Below are 15,273 nucleotides of genomic sequence, written 5' to 3' on the forward strand. Positions count from 1 at the left end.
CTGCAGGGCTGTGCCTGACCTCAGCACCTCTGGGTTCCTCTGCTCAAGGCAGTGGTGATGGCAGAGGGAAAAAGACCTGGAGACAGGGACAGGGTAAGAAATGCCATTCCACCAGCTGGGAGTCCCACAGGCCTGTCCAGGCTGGTCCAGCTCAGACACCCCTAGCTGCTGGCACAGGGGGGTGTTTCCCAGCTGGGATGGGATCTGCACCTGAGCTCAGGTCCAGCACCTCTGGGAGGTGGCTCAGCAGAGGCAGCGCACACAGCCCTCCTCACCCCACAGACAGGCCCTGGGTGGGCAGGGCAGGCCCACAGTGCCTGGAGAGGACCAGTGCTCCAGCTCCAGCCTGTACCCGCCTGAGGCTGGGCACTGGGGGAAAAAGCACCCTTGGAGATGCCGGGGATCGAACCCAGGACCTCCCACATGCGAAGCGGGCGCTCTGCCGCTGAGCTACATCCCCTTCACGCCTGCCAGCAGGACAGACACTCTGCTGCCGTGACATGTCTATGACAAGCACAGCCCTGTTGTCCCCTGGGTGCCCGGGGACCCTCTGCAGAAAACAGCATTTGAAGCCTCCTGAGATGGGGGAAGTCAGGACAGCCTCTCCACGGGGGCCTGATCCTGGCACAGGGAGGCACTGCAGAGCATTGCCCCTTCCACATCTCGGCAGGGCAATGGGGCAGAAGGAGGCTCTTGCTGCAGGCGCTGCTCCCACGCTCTGACCCACTCTGGGCTTGATGGAGAGGAGAAAGCCCCCGAGCCTCCTCTGCCACCCAGGGCAACAGCCGTCTGTCTCCCACCTGTCCCCAGCTCCACAGGAGGAGCAGAGCAACAGGGTGAGGGAAACACCCTCCCTGGGGTGAGGTGTCCCCAGGCTCTGATGGCACCCCAGGGTGTGCAGTGGGGGGACATGGGGACAGAAACCTCTCATGCCCTCGTCCAGGTAGCGGGCCTCCCCCTGCACCCCCTCCCTGGCAGCATCCCTGGAGGTGGGGTGAAGGGCAGGCTTCCATCGCCCTGGGGCTGATGCCCAGAGAGGAGCACAGAGGTGTTTCATCAGTCATTGCAGCAGGCGGGTCAAGGGGGGCAAGAAACTCTGCTCAGGACAGCGTGTGACTACACATGACGCCCATGCACTGCAGTGGGTGATCCTCAGCACGGCTTGGTCAGCTGTCCTGGGCACATCAGAGGTCTCGCTGCGACAGACCTCCAGAGGAAGGATGCTGCCATTCAGGCCTCAGCTCCAGGGAGTGCCTCTGCCTGGGAGTGGGGGGGGACAGTGGCCTCTGGTCTGGGAACTGAGAACCAGGTGAAGGGGGGTGTGAGGAGAGGAGCAGTCAGTGCACCATGGCGAATGAGAAAGAGGAGAGAGACAGGGTCTTTGCAGAGACCGCGCAGTGGAGAGACCTCGATCCCTGTGGAGCAGGGAAGGAGGGAGAGCTGGAGACCACCCCAGAGGAGCACTGAATGGAGAGTCCTGCCCAGGGGGAGGCTGGGGACTCGTGGTGCTGGAGGAAGGCTCCTTCTGAGCTGCAGGGCTGCAGCTACAGAGCAGGGACAGTGCTCTGGCAAGAGGTGAAGGAGCAAGCAGGGCTGGGGCAGGCTGGAGGAAGGCAGACAGGTCTGCAAAAATCTGAGGGAGAAAATGATTGCTGAAGCCCGGGGTTGAACCAGGGACCTTTAGATCTTCAGTCTAACGCTCTCCCAGCTGAGCTACTTCAGCCCTGCCCCAGCAGCCCTGGTCCCCGTGCCACCCGTGCCAGGCCACAGGCTGGCACCCAGGAGGAGTGCTCCTCAGGGAGGTTCCCAGGGGAAAGCTGTGCCCAGCCCAGAGCAGAGGGGACCTGGCTCCTCCCTGACCCCAAGGCCAGGTGGGCTCCAGCTTTGGTGGAGGCCAGCTTACACTGGGCGTGCCAAGATGTCTGTGGGCCTTGTACAAACGGGACAGTGGTGAAGGTAAATGGGCAGACCAGGCATGTGCAACTGCAAAGGCTGCCCGTGGAAGAAGCGTGGGGCTGGTGGAAGACCTTACCTCCTTCCCCAGGGAAGGCCTCCTCCCACCCTTTTGTCCCTGGCTCCACTTCACTCACTCCTTCATTCCCAACTCCTCTATCTCCTCCCCGCTGAGCAGCGCAGGGGGATGGGGAATGGGGGTTGTGGTGAGTCCATAACAGTTCCTCTCTGCTGCTCCTTCCCTCTAAGACTTTTCCCATGGGGTCCCTCCTACGGGCTACAGTCCTTCAAGACAAACCCGCTCCAGCATGGGCTGTCCTCCATCCAGCATTCTTTCAGGAATTGTCCAACATCTTCAGTGTTGGGTCCTCGACGGACTGCAGGGCTTACTTTCCCCACCAGGGTCTTCTCCATGGGCCGCAGGGAAATACCGGCTCTACTCTGATATTCTCCATGGGCTGCAGGAGGCAATCTGCTCTTGTGCCTGGAGCACCTCTTCCCCCTCCCTCTTCACCAACCTCCGTGCTTGCAGGGCTGTTTCTCACATTTTGTCTCCCTTACTCCTCTCCCATTCTGGCACTTGTGTCCTTTCTTAAATATGCTTTTGTGAAGGTCCCACCAGCTTCACTGATGGGCTCGTTTTTGTGCAGTGGTGGTCTGCTAGGAGCCTGCTGGAACCAGCTCTGTCTGGCATGGGGAGGCAGCCCCTGGTGTCTTCTCACAGAGGACACCCCCGCATCCCCCCTGCTGCCAAAGCCTGGACACCACTGCCAATACACAGTGTAAATCTTTGTCTTGCTGAATGACATCCCCTTCCTCTTCCCTCATCCACAAATACAATTTACTCGCTGGGGAGGAAGGGAGAGAACAGAGAAGGCCTTGATGCTGTGCAAACATGGTTCAGCAATAGCTACACCATCGGTGTGTTGGCAACTCTGTTTTGGTGACAAACCCCAAACACAGCACCACGGGGGCTGCCGTGAAGAAAATTAACTCCATCCCAGCCCAAACCAGTACAGTGTGCCTGGAAGAATGTTTCCAGGATTAGCTGCTCTATCTCCTTCCCAGGGAGAGAGGTGAGGCTGACTGGCCGGTAGTTCCCTGGGTCCTTCTTCTTGCCCTTCTCGAAGACAGGAGGCACATGTGGTTTCTTCCACTCTTTGGAGGACTGTATTGAGTGCGCACACGTGAACTGAGGCAAGAGTCCTCCCACCAGCTGTGGGTTTGTGGCAGGTATGGGAGGAAGCTGAGTCCCTGTGACGGATCCACTCGGCTCCCTGACCAAACCAGCAGTAGTTTGGTTCAGGGTCCAAAGGAGGTAAAGGCCCAGGTGTAACCTGGCCAACAACTTCTCTAGTTCCAGTCTGGTCTCTGAAAACAGGAGCAGAGGGACATGGTGAGCATTGATGTATATGGGCTTGGAAACTGGAACACCCATCACATGATTAAGACATGAGTAACAGGTGGTTCCTCCAAGACTCATTTGTCAGGGAACAAAGAAAGTTGTGGGTACAAGGAGTCTCATGCATACCTTTCCCATCACATGGAATTGGCCTGTGAGCCAACCACTCTATTCCATAAATGTGGCAGCCTAAGGGTATCTTCTTTGAGCTCTCCCTGCTAAGCAGCTGGCTGCCCAGCAGTGATCTCTCCTTGAGCTGGGACACCTCTCAAGGTTACTTCTCGAGGCTGAGACCTCTTACCCACTGCAGATCTTTGCTAAGTGACTGATATCGTGCTTAACCTTGTGTAACAGTGCACTAAGATTTTGTATTGGTGACTTTGATTCTGTTCTGGTAGCTGTGAATCATTGTTATATCCTCTGTGCAGTAAGGAATAGAGTGACCCTTGCCATCCGACTTTGATAAGTTGCAGTAAAACCGCTTTTGCTGATACTTCTGGCGGTGGTTCTTTAATTGGTCTAAATCGCCCGTCTGTGACAAGCTAGTGTAGTCAGCAGGAGTCTGGATCAGGATTTGTGACAGGAGACCTTATTGCAGGCATACAGTGTATAGGGCAGGCTTACGGGAAGAGGGAGACTTTTTACCAGGGCCTGTAGTGATAGGACAAGAGGCTTTTAAACTGGAAGAGGGTAGGTTTAGATTGAACATAAGGATGAAATTTTATCTGGTGAGGGTGGTGAGACACGGGCACAGGTTGCCCAGAGAAGTTGTGGATGCCCTCTCTGTGGAAGCGTTCAATGCCAGGCTGGATGGGGCTTTGAGCAACCTGGTCTAGTGGAAGGTGGGTCCCCCATGGGGTCAGAAGTCCTTGAGGAGCCTGCTCCAGCATGGGCTTCCCACAGGGTCACAGCCTCCTTTGGGGGCAACCACCTGCTCTGGAATGGGGTCCTCCAAGGGCTGCAGGTGACTGTCTGCTCCAACATTAACCTCCATGGGCTGGTGGGGGTCAGCCTGCCTCACCATGGTCTTCTCCATGATTTGCAAGGGAATCTCTGCTCTGGTGTCTGCAGCACCTCCTCCCTCTCCTTCTTCACTGCAAAGCACCATATGAGCTGCTATGAGGAAAATTAACCCCATCCCACCTAGTCCCAGTACAATCCGCACCCTTATTCCACAGCATTTCCGTCATGCTCAGGTTCCACATTGACTGATACACCTGAGTGTACACATTCAGGATGTACACAATCGCCCGATTCCTGTGCTGTTGCATTTCTACACCCTACTCAAGCCTTTCCATTCTCTCTCTTTCTCATTCCCACAATCCCCTCTTACCAACACTTACAACTTGTACTCCGTACTTAAACCATCTTTACTTCCGACAGTCAGGTTTACACATCCTCATTAACCACTACCCCCTGTTCCTTGACACATGCTGATATTGTTCACTCATTCCAGGCCCACTGCCTCCACCACCACGCATGTCAATGACTTGGGTCCCATCTGCCAAGGCGATCACTCAGGACAGGTGAAGTACTCGCCCCATTCCTCGTGAGGATTGCCCGCTGTTGGTTCAAGTGGTTCCTGCTGCCTTGCTTCCTGGCACATGCAACTCACATCATGGAGGATTTTCCCCCAAGGTTAGATCTCCTTGAGGTACACACCAGATCTCCCATCCTTCCACATTACCCGCCGAGTACAGCCAGGTCCTTGAGCCAAGACAATCTCACAGATGGGCTTGCTTGTTCCCAGGGGAGGAGCAGCCCACACTGCCTTCCCCAGCCAGCTCCCTGTGTGCACTATGGGGACCTTACCTCCTCCCACAGTATGCCCAGGCTTTGTTTGGGCAGGACCAGGAAGGTTAGCAGATCCTCTGGTGTGTACCAGCTGAATGGCTTCTGCTAAACTGATCACCTGTCCAATATGACATGAGGCAGTGTCCCCGTGACTTTGGCCTGCTCTCTCAGCATCCTTGGGTGAAGTCCCTCCCATCTCATGGACTGGCAAGGGTTGAGTTTGATCAAGTGACCCTAGATTTCATCCCCACCCACTGATGGTTGTTCTCCATGGGTTCTGCTTCAAGGCACAAGGGCCTGGGAGACCTTGCTGATGAAGACTGAGCCAAAGGCAACATAGAGCATCTCAGACCTATTTACACCTGCTCTTGCTAAGTTCTGCAGCAGCCCTGCACTGTCTTTGTTTCTTCTTTAACTTCAGTAGTAACAGCTCATCTTGGTGCCATTGAGCTCCTTTGAGAGAGTCAACTGAATATCCTTATGGGCTTTTGCAAGAGGCCGTCCTTAGAGACCAGTGGTACTGAGCTCTGCTCAGCGCTCAGTACTTGTGCTCTGCCCTTCAGTGCTCCTGCCCATAAAATCCTGCAGTTCTTACTACCCTGTTGTCCATCCCGTAGTGAGGTCGATACTTCCCAGCTGCTCCATCAAACAGATGACAAGTTTCTCCTGATGACGTGGTTTAGGCCCAGCCGGCAGCTAAGCACCACGCGCTGCTCGCTCACCCCTCCCCCGGCAGGATGTGGAGGAGAACATAAAAACAAGGGCAAAGCCTGGAGGATTGGGATAAGGGCAGTTTACTGGGACAGCAAGGGAGAGGGAGAACAATCAACAACAGCACTGATAACAGATATTCACAATGGGTGATAACAGAGAACAATTTACCGATCCAACCACCGACCCACTAGAAGCTCAGCCCATTCCAGAACCGCGCCGAAAACCGCGCCGCCCCCCCAATGCCCGACTAGCCCCCCTTTTATGGTGAGCATGATGTCACATGGTATGGAATAGCCCCCGGCCAGCTTGGGTCACCTGTCCTGGCTCCTTGTGAAATTAACTCTGTCCTTGCCAGAACCAGGACATTCATAAAGGATCAGACACAACAGGACAGAGCCTCAAGAGAAGTGCTATGAACCCAAGCAATTACCTCTAAGTATGATTATCCGAGAAATAAAAACCCAGAGTACTGGCCTAAAATATACTCTTGGAACTTTGCGAAGAAGGGGAGACAAATTACTATTGGTGGTTCAAGGTCCATTAGATTAGTGTCCTCAAGGCATCCTTGAGCTCCTGGTTCCTCATGCTGTAGATGAGGGGGTTCACTGATGGAGGCACCACTGAGTACAGAACTGCCACCACCAGGTCCAGGGATGGGGAGGAGATGGAGGGGGGCTTCAGGTGAGCAAATATGGCAGTGCTGATAAACAGGGAGACCACGGCCAGGTGAGGGAGGCACGTGGAAAAGGCTTTGTGCCGTCCCTGCTCAGAGGGGATCCTCAGCACGGCCCTGAAGATCTGCACATAGGACAGCACAATGAAAACAAAACAACCAAAAACTAAAAAACAGCTTAATATAATAAGCCCAACTTCCCTGAGGTAGGAGCCTGAGCAGGAGAGCTTGAGGATCTGGGGGAGTTCACAGAAGAATTGGTCCAGGGCATTACCCTGGCAGAGTGGTATAGAAAATGTATTGGCCGTGTGCAGCACAGCATTGAGAAACCCACTGCCCCAGGCAACTGCTGCCATGTGGACACAAGCTCTGCTGCCCAGGAGGGTCCTGTAGTGCAGGGGTTGGCAGATGGCAACGTAGCGGTCATAGGCCATGACGGTGAGAAGGAAATATTCTGCTGAGATCAGAAAGAAAAAGAAAAAGACCTGTACAGCACATCCCCCATAGGAGATGGTCCTGGTGTCCCAGATTAAGTTGGCCATGGCTTTGGGCACAGTGGTGGAGATGGTGCCCAGGTTGAGGAGGAAGAAGTACATGGGGGTGTGGAGGTGGTGGTCGCAGGCTATGGCAGTGATGATGAGGCCATTGCCCAGGAGAGCAGCCAGGTAGATGCCCAGGAAGAGCCAGAAGTGCAAGAGCTGCAGCTCCCGTGTGTCTGTGAATGCCAGGAGGAGGAACTCAGTGATGGAGCTGCTGTTGGACATGTGCTATTTCTTCGCATGGGGGCTGGTTCAAAAAAGCAAAGGACGGGGAAAAGTTAGGACAGACTCCTCTGAGCAAATCCATTCCATTTTTCATAGAAACACCCCCCAATTCAAATGCATTTCCTTTCTCTGCTTTGTGCTGGCTGAGTGTGTTGTGAGGAGCTGAGGAGTCAGCTGTGCTCAGCTGCAGTGGGGACATGGAGCTGGTTTGTGACACCTCCAGTGAAGACAAGCGATGTCAACTGTAATCCACCTTCAATGGAGAAATTAAATCTCTGCACTCATGATTTGGAAGAGTGCGGGCTTCACAAGAGAAGCTTAGCATGTCCTTATAGGAATGTTGTCTGTGTTTTTCATTTTCGACTATTACATCAGGGGATTTTTCCTCTGAGGGTTAGAAATACACATTTTATCATGGAAAATGTGAAGAGTCTTGAGACAGTTCAGGCAAAAGGGCTCAGGTCTTTGTAGCTTAGTGCAGAGTCAGGAGAGCTGAGGTGTCCACTAGACTGCTAATGAAATTGATTCTGTTGCCTTGACGTTGTCGACAAACATAAATTACTCTCTAAAAAATAGCCCAAAAAAAGACTCTAAGGAGAGATGGGGAGTCCTGTTTCAAAGGGCAGATCTGCAAACTGTTCACTTTCCCAGCTCAGAGGTGGAGTTGTGATTAAGAAGGACACAGCCCCTCTCTGAGGGAAGCAAAGGCCTCTGAGAGGAGAGAACTGACCTCCAAGGGAAAGCTCAGCACTCCCTGGGATCCTACAGCACAGCCGTGCTCTTCTGGGGCAGCTGCCAAGCCCAGCAGCACAGGCAAAGCAGACAGTCCGATGTCCTGAAGATGGGATGTCCTAAAGGCAGAGTCAGCTCATGGCTCAGCAGACAACACCCAGCAGACATCTAGAGTGAGGGACCACAAGAGAGCAGCCTGAAGGCAGCCTAGTCCAGGGCTTGGCTGCAGTTTCCTCCCACTCCCTGCCCATGTCTCTGCTGCCTGGAGCTGTCCCTGCCAGGAGCTGGTGCTCTGCCCACACCTCTCCTCCCTGTCCCTGCTCACAGAGCCCATCCCACCCTCTGTGTGCTCAGCTCTGCCCTGCAGACCCCTCCTGGCAGCAGGGCACTGCCCAAGGGGAAATCCATGCTCCTTGAGAAGTGCCATGGCAAATGTCCCAGGGGTGATCTGGAGCTGTGAGCAGCCATGACCCACACAGCACCCTCTCAAGAGCAGAAGGACCCTGCCCTGCCCTTCCAGGGGGTCGCTCCTTCCACCCACAGCTTCTCCCTGCAGTGCCCTGGGCAGCTCCCCGGGCAGGCTGAGTGCTGACCCTGGCAGGCGGCAGAGTCCCTGCCCCGGCACACAGCCCTTGGGCTGCAGGGACCCTGCTCTGAAGGACACAACTGGGCACCCCTGCCTGCACACCTGCATTCCCAGCCACTCAAACTTGCCTCTGCACAGGGAGTCCACCTGGCAGATCCCAGCAGCTGTGGGCTCTGCCAGCTTGAGGAGATGCCTCCAGGAACCGCATCGGCATTGCCCTGCACCCAGAGACTTACCGTGTCAAGGGCTCTGAAGATTTCTCCTTCCCTGAGCTCTCAGCAAGCCTCCCATTTCCAACTGCCTTTAAGCTCTCTCTGCCTCGCTGTTCTCCCCTCGGTGCCTGCAGGCAGAGCCCTCAGCCCTGCTGTGCTCTGCAGAGGAGCTGCTCCTGGCCAGAGCTGTCTCTCTGCAGCACAGCCCACTTGCCATGAGCTCCCTCCATCCCAGGAGAGCAGCAGCAGAGGCCCAGCCCAAGGCGGCATGGTAATGACCCCTCTGGTGGGTTTGGGGATGAGTCCATGAAGCTCAGGCCCTGAGAGGAAGCTGATGAAACCTCTCCAGAAGTCACAGTCCGATGCAAACTCCACAGTTTCTTGGAGCATTAATGGGTCCCCCTGAGGGCCATCCCTGACAAAGCAACTCTGGGGCTGGTTAGAGCAGGCAAGTGGAGGCAGTGATGACAGGTAGGCAAAGGCAATGGCAAGGTGGCTCTGATGCTGAGTAATCCTGGGTGTGTTTCATCAAGCCAAAGGGCCATGCCCTGGCCCCCAGCCCCTGCGAGGGGAGACCCTGTCCCTCACACGTGTCTCAGGGCTCTTCCTGGGGCAGGGTGTTGTGGGGACGTGCAATGCCAAGTGCAGGACAATGGTACGACACCTCCCAGGCCTTTGAGTGGAGACAAGGAGGCCATGAGGCCCTCGTGCTGTAAGGATTAGGTGTCTCCTGGTAGGCCTTGCTGACCCAGACAACAGCCACAGCCAATGGGAGCAAGACCTCAGCTCTGTTGGGGGCTTTTGAATTTGTCATCTCCCTTGACCATCTCCACCACAGGTTGTCCTATGGTGTCCTATGCCTGCATCTGTTTCCCTGAAGGCTGTGGACATCCACTGTGCTTGCCAACCTTGCTCTCACTTGAGCATCTTCCTACCCTTACTGATATCTCTCCATCCTCAGGGGCTGTGTGTTGAAATACAAAGCTTTTGCTAATCCAGACTCTTTCTGGGTGGCCTCTTGTACCACAGAACTGCACTTGGAGTGATGTTTTGTGTAACTCAACGTGACATGAAATCCTCATGCCCAGTCTCAACTTCCAAAGCTTCCCTTTGTGCCATTATTTCTTTCTTGTGTTGCTTTCCAATGTTGAGAAAAACTCCACCATCTCTGAAACCACACTTCAACCAGTCTCAGGATGGTCTGGGTGGCCATGGTCATCCTAATGCAGACCTGTATGCAGGTGGCCTTGTTCATAGTGAACATGCACCAATGGCTTGTATGGTGTCCCACGTAGCGCCCAGACCCTTCTCCTCAGGGTCACTGCTCAGCCGGTCAGGTGCAAGCCTGCCCTGATGACCGAGGTTACTCTGCCTTCTAATGCAGGACTGGCCACTTCTCCTTGTAACCCTCAAGAGGTTTGTGTTGACTAGCATCTCAAAGTACCTCAGGTCCCTCTGGACTGAAGCTCCATTTGGTCAGCGGTTAATGTTTGTGTGCGGGTGGCTCACCCTGATGGTGGTGGGGTCTCACAAGAGAGCAGCATGAGGAGTTGCAGGGCTCTACAGACCCAGGTAGGAATTGCCATGAACACCACCTCCAAAAACACCAAATGAGATTACAAAACCAGCAAAACGAGGGCCAGCAGATGTGTTTGGTTTGTGTGGCAAGGTTTTGGTAGCAGGAGGAGGGGAGGCTACAGGGATGTCTTCTGTGAGAAGATGCCCGTGACAGTAATTAGTGAATGATCTCGCCTTGTCCTTATCTTGACCCCTGAGCCTTTCGTTATATTTTCTCTCCCCTGTCCAGCTGAAGAGGGCAGTGACAGAGCGGCTTTGGTGGGCATCTGACGTCCAGCCAGGGTCAACCCACCACAACTGGGAGCACTGGTGTGGCACTGGGAGCACTGGAGGGAGCCTGTGAGCAGCTCTAGTAGAAATGGAGCCTAGAAATGTAGACTAGAAATGGAGTAGAAATGGAGACTAGAAGCACTGCGGGGAGCCTGGGAGTGGCTCTGGGGGCACTGGGGGGGATCCAGGGAGCCATAGTGGGAGAACTGGGGTGGCATTGGGACCAGTGGGGGAGACAGGGAGCCACCCTGGGTGCACTGAGGTGGCAGTGGCAGAACTGGGAGGGGAGCCAAGGAGCCCCACTGGGAGAACTGAAGAAGCACTGGGAGAAACAAAGAGTGGCACTGGCTGCACTGGAGTGGCACTGTGAGCACTGGGCTGAGCCAGGGAGCCGAACTGGGAGCACTAGGGCAGAACTGGGAGGACTAGGGGGACCAAAGGAATTGCTCTGCAAGTACTGGGGCAGTACTGGGAGCACTGGGGGAATCCAGTGAATGGCACAGGGAGACCTGGAGCACAACTAGGAGCACTTCAGGGAGCCTGGAAGCTGGACTGGGAGCACTGAGGTGGCTCTGGGAGAACTCGAGGGAGGGGGGGAGGGGGGCAAAGAGCCACACCAGGTTCACTGTGAGGAGCCAGGAATCCACACTGGGAGCACTGGAGTGGCAGTGGGAGCCCTGCGGTGAGCTAGGGAGCAGCACCGACAGCACTTGGGTGGCACTGGGAGCACTGGGGCGGCACTGTGATCCACACTGGCAGCACTGGGGCAGAACTGGGAGCACCGGAATGAGCCAGGAAACCACACTGGGAGCACTGGGGAAACACTGGGAGCACTATGGCTGTACCGGGAGCTCTGGGGTGGCACTGGGAGCTGTACTGAGAGTACTGGGGAGATACTGGGAGAACTTGGGGGAGCCAGTAATCGGCACTGGGAGCACTGGTGTGGAACCGGGAGCACTGCAGAGAGCCAGGGAGCTGCTCTGGGAGTACTGGCGCAGCGCTGGGAGAACCAGGGCAGCACTCTGATCCTCATTGGCAGCACTGGAGTGTCACTGGGAGGACTTCTCACCTCCGTGCCTGGCAAGATGATGGAGCAGATCCTCCTGCGAACTGTGCTCAGGCACAGGGAAAACCAGGAGGTGATTGGTGACAGCCACCATGGCTTCACTAAGGGCAAATCCTGCCTGACAAATTTGGTGGCCTTCTACCATGGGGTTACAGCGTTGGTGGATAAGGGAAGAGTGACTGACGTCACCTACCTGGACTTGTGCAAGGCATTCGACACTGTCCCGTATGACATCCTTGTCTCTAAATTGGAGAGACATGGATTTGATGGAGGGACCACTCAGTGGATAAGGAATTGGCTGGATGGTCACACTCAGAGACTTGTGGTCAACGGCTCAATGTCCAAGTGCAGACCAGTGACGAGTGGTGTTCCTCAGGGGTTGGTATTTGGACTGGAACTGTTTAACATCTTTGTTGGAGACATGGACAGCTGGATCGAGTGCGCCCTCAGCAAGTTTGCCGATGACACCAAACTGTGTGGTGTGGTCGACACGGTGGAGGGAAGGGATGCCATCCAGAGGGACCTTGACAGGCTGGAGAGGTGGGCCCATGCGAACCTCATGAAGCTCAACAAGGCCAAGTGCAAGGTCCTGCACATGGGTTGGGGCAATCCCAAGCACAACTACAGGCTGGGTGCAGAATGGATTGAGAGCAGCCCTGAGGAGAAAGACTTGGGGGTGTTGATTGATGAAAATCTCAACATGAGCCGGCAATGAGTGCCTGCAGCCCAGAAAGCCAACCGTGTCCTGGGCTGCATCAAAAGCAGCGTGACCAGCAGGTCGAGGGAGGGGACTCTGCCACTCTGCTCTCCTCTCATGAGACCCCACCTGCAGTACTGCGTCCAGCTCTGGGGTCCCCAGTACAAGAAAGACATGGAGCTGTTGGAGAGAGTCCAGAGGAGGGCCAGGAAGATGATCAGAGGGCTGGAGCACCTCTCCTGTGAAGACATACTGAGACAGTTGGGGTTGTTTAGCATGGAGAAGAGAAGGTTCTGCGGAGATCTAGTTCTTTCTAGGTCTTCCAGTACCTGAATGGGGCCTACAGGAAAGCTGGAGAGGGACTGTTTCTCAGGGAGTGTCGTGATAGGACAAAGCGGAATTGGGTTTAAACTAAAAGAGGGTAGATTCACACTAGATGTTTGGAAGAAATTCTTCATTGTGAGGGTGGTGAGGCACTGGAACAGGTTGCCCAGAGAAGCTGTGGATGCCCCATCCCTGGATGATTTGAAGGCCAGGTTGGAAGGAGCTTTGGGCAGCCTGGTCTAGTGGAGGGTGTCCCTGGCCATGGCAGAGGAGCTGGAACTAGATGACCTTTGAGGTCCCTTCCAACCCCAAGCCATTCTGTGATGATTCTAACAGAAGGAGATATTCAGAAAGCTGGTTAAAATCTCCTTTTATGAAGAATAAAAAAAAAAAAAAACCAACACCAGTTTAGACTTAAATGACAGATGAGCAGAGCTTTAAGTGACGTGGAGGGAAGTGATCCCATCTGTCCCAGGTAAGTTTTTGTACTCCAGTGATAGAACAGAGTGGGGTAAATTCAGTGTTATAATCACAGTTAGTTCCTTGGCAGGTAGAACTGGTGGAGAATTTTTATTGTCATTCATACAGAGTGCGTATAACAGAAAGAATCTCAGAAGATTATGAAAAAGTGAAAGATTTGAAACAGGGAAGAAACATCTGAATGGAACAGAACAGAACAGAACAGAACAGAACAGAATAGAACAGAATAGTTCAAGCTGGAAGGGACCATCTATTCCAACTGCAGAATAGGGCTGATATCACTCAAGCCATTAAAGATCAAAGGGGCTTTGGATTATTTGGTGTGCGGTCACTGGTGTGTACATGTTCTGGCAGGGGCTTTTCCAAAGGCAACCATCACCTCAGCCGATGTACCTCCAGTGTGAACTTATCCACAGGTCACTGTCCATTTGACTCCTGTTCATACTGAAGTTTTAGCAAGTTCCCTTGCTGCCCCCAAAGCTACTCACTGGTGGGAGCAGAGTGGAGAAAAGAGATGAGATGCCCTGCAGGACTTCATGCTTACAAAGAAGGAAGAGCTGGTCAGAGATGTAACATTCAGGGGCGAGAAAGCAGAGTGTAGGATCCTGAGAGAAGGGAAGAAGGCCAAGAGCAGGACTTGAGGAGAGCAGAAGCTGACCTCCTGGCCGCCATGCTTGGAAGAATCCCATGGGATATGGGCCAGCAGAGAAGAGAGTTGCAGAGACCTGTTTGATGCGCCTAATGCAGAAAGAAAAGGTGGCCGGAGGAAGGCATGGATGAGAAAGGAGCTCCTGATGAAAAACCAAGCATGAAGAGGAAGCACAGAGAAGATGGAAGGTGGCTGCCTTCCAGCCTCAATGGTGCTGTGCTGCTGGGCTGGAGAGAATCATTTGTACGTGTGTGACTGTCTGTGCATGGGGGAACTGGGGAGCTGAGGTGATCCTGGGGCCAGCGCCTGGATAGATGGAAGGTCTAAGACCATCTCCTGGAGGGATCCATGCTGTCTGAGTGTCTACACAGCTATACATTTTCCTCTAATATCACCATGCGTCAAACAGCCCCACCCTCATTTCTCCTTTCTCTGCTGACCCTGGTTTGGCTTGCTTTGTACCCTCCTTTGGTGTTTTGCAGACTCTCTTCATGGCAATTCCTACCTGGGTCTGTAGAGATCTGCAGCTCCTCATGCTGTTCTCTTGTGAGACTCCACCACCATCAGGGTGAGCCACCTGCACACAAACAGTAACCGCTGACCAAATGGAGCTTCAGTCCAGAGGGACCTGGAGAAACTCGGGGATTTGGCCAAAAGAAACCTCGTGACGTTGACAAGGAGAATTGGCCAGTCTGGCCTCAGGGAGAAGAACCAACGTGTACATCAGGGCCAGCTGGGACCTGCTGTGCTGAGGAGGGACTCTGAGGAGGAGAAGGGCCTGGCAACTGTGAGGGACACCATCTGAGCCAGGGGTTTCTGCTCACTGTGAAGAAGGCCAGTTGCATATGGGCCTGCATTAGGATGAGCATGGTCACCCAGAGCAGGGCAGTTCTTCTGGCCCTTGACACCGCACTGGTAGGGACCCCCACACATGGCTTTGTCCCAGTTCTCGGCTCCCTCTTTTGCTGGAGCTGGGAGGAGCTGGAGAGTGGCCAGAGGAGATGTGGCCAGGTGGAGTTTGGGGCCTTAAGCAGATGGGCTGTGTGGAGGGGCTGAGAGACCTGGGCTTCTTTGGCCCCTTTGCCCAGTGGTGGGGAGGCTCAGGGCAGTCTAGGAGTAGCCTGAGACTGCTTGAAAGGTGGTTTCAGAGATGGTGGAGCTTTTCTGAAAACTGGGAAACATCATGATGAGAAAGACAAGATGCCACCAAGTGCATCTTGGGAGGTTGAGATGGGACACGAGGAGAAAGAAATGTCCCTGCAAGTGCAGTTCTGTGGTACAAGAGGCCACCCAGCAAGAGTCTGGATCAGCCAGAGCTTTGCCTTTCAATGAAGAGTCCATGAGCATGGAGAGATATCAGTAAGGGCAGGAAGATGCTC

At 54.4% G+C, this 15,273-nt stretch overlaps 2 non-coding genes across 2 annotated transcripts; both read right to left on the reverse strand.

Moving 5' to 3' along the window:
- Positions 1-388: 388 nt before the first annotated feature.
- On the reverse strand, positions 389-460 carry TRNAA-CGC (transfer RNA alanine (anticodon CGC)). Its single transcript has one exon. It is a non-coding gene; the product is annotated as a tRNA-Ala (tRNA).
- A 1,190-nt stretch (positions 461-1,650) lies between these two features.
- TRNAF-GAA (transfer RNA phenylalanine (anticodon GAA)) lies at positions 1,651-1,723 on the reverse strand. Its single transcript has one exon. It is a non-coding gene; the product is annotated as a tRNA-Phe (tRNA).
- Positions 1,724-15,273: the final 13,550 nt, after the last annotated feature.

The sequence above is a fragment of the Grus americana genome (genome assembly GCF_028858705.1).
Source record: "Grus americana isolate bGruAme1 chromosome 27 unlocalized genomic scaffold, bGruAme1.mat SUPER_27_unloc_1, whole genome shotgun sequence".
NCBI lineage: Eukaryota > Metazoa > Chordata > Aves > Gruiformes > Gruidae > Grus > Grus americana.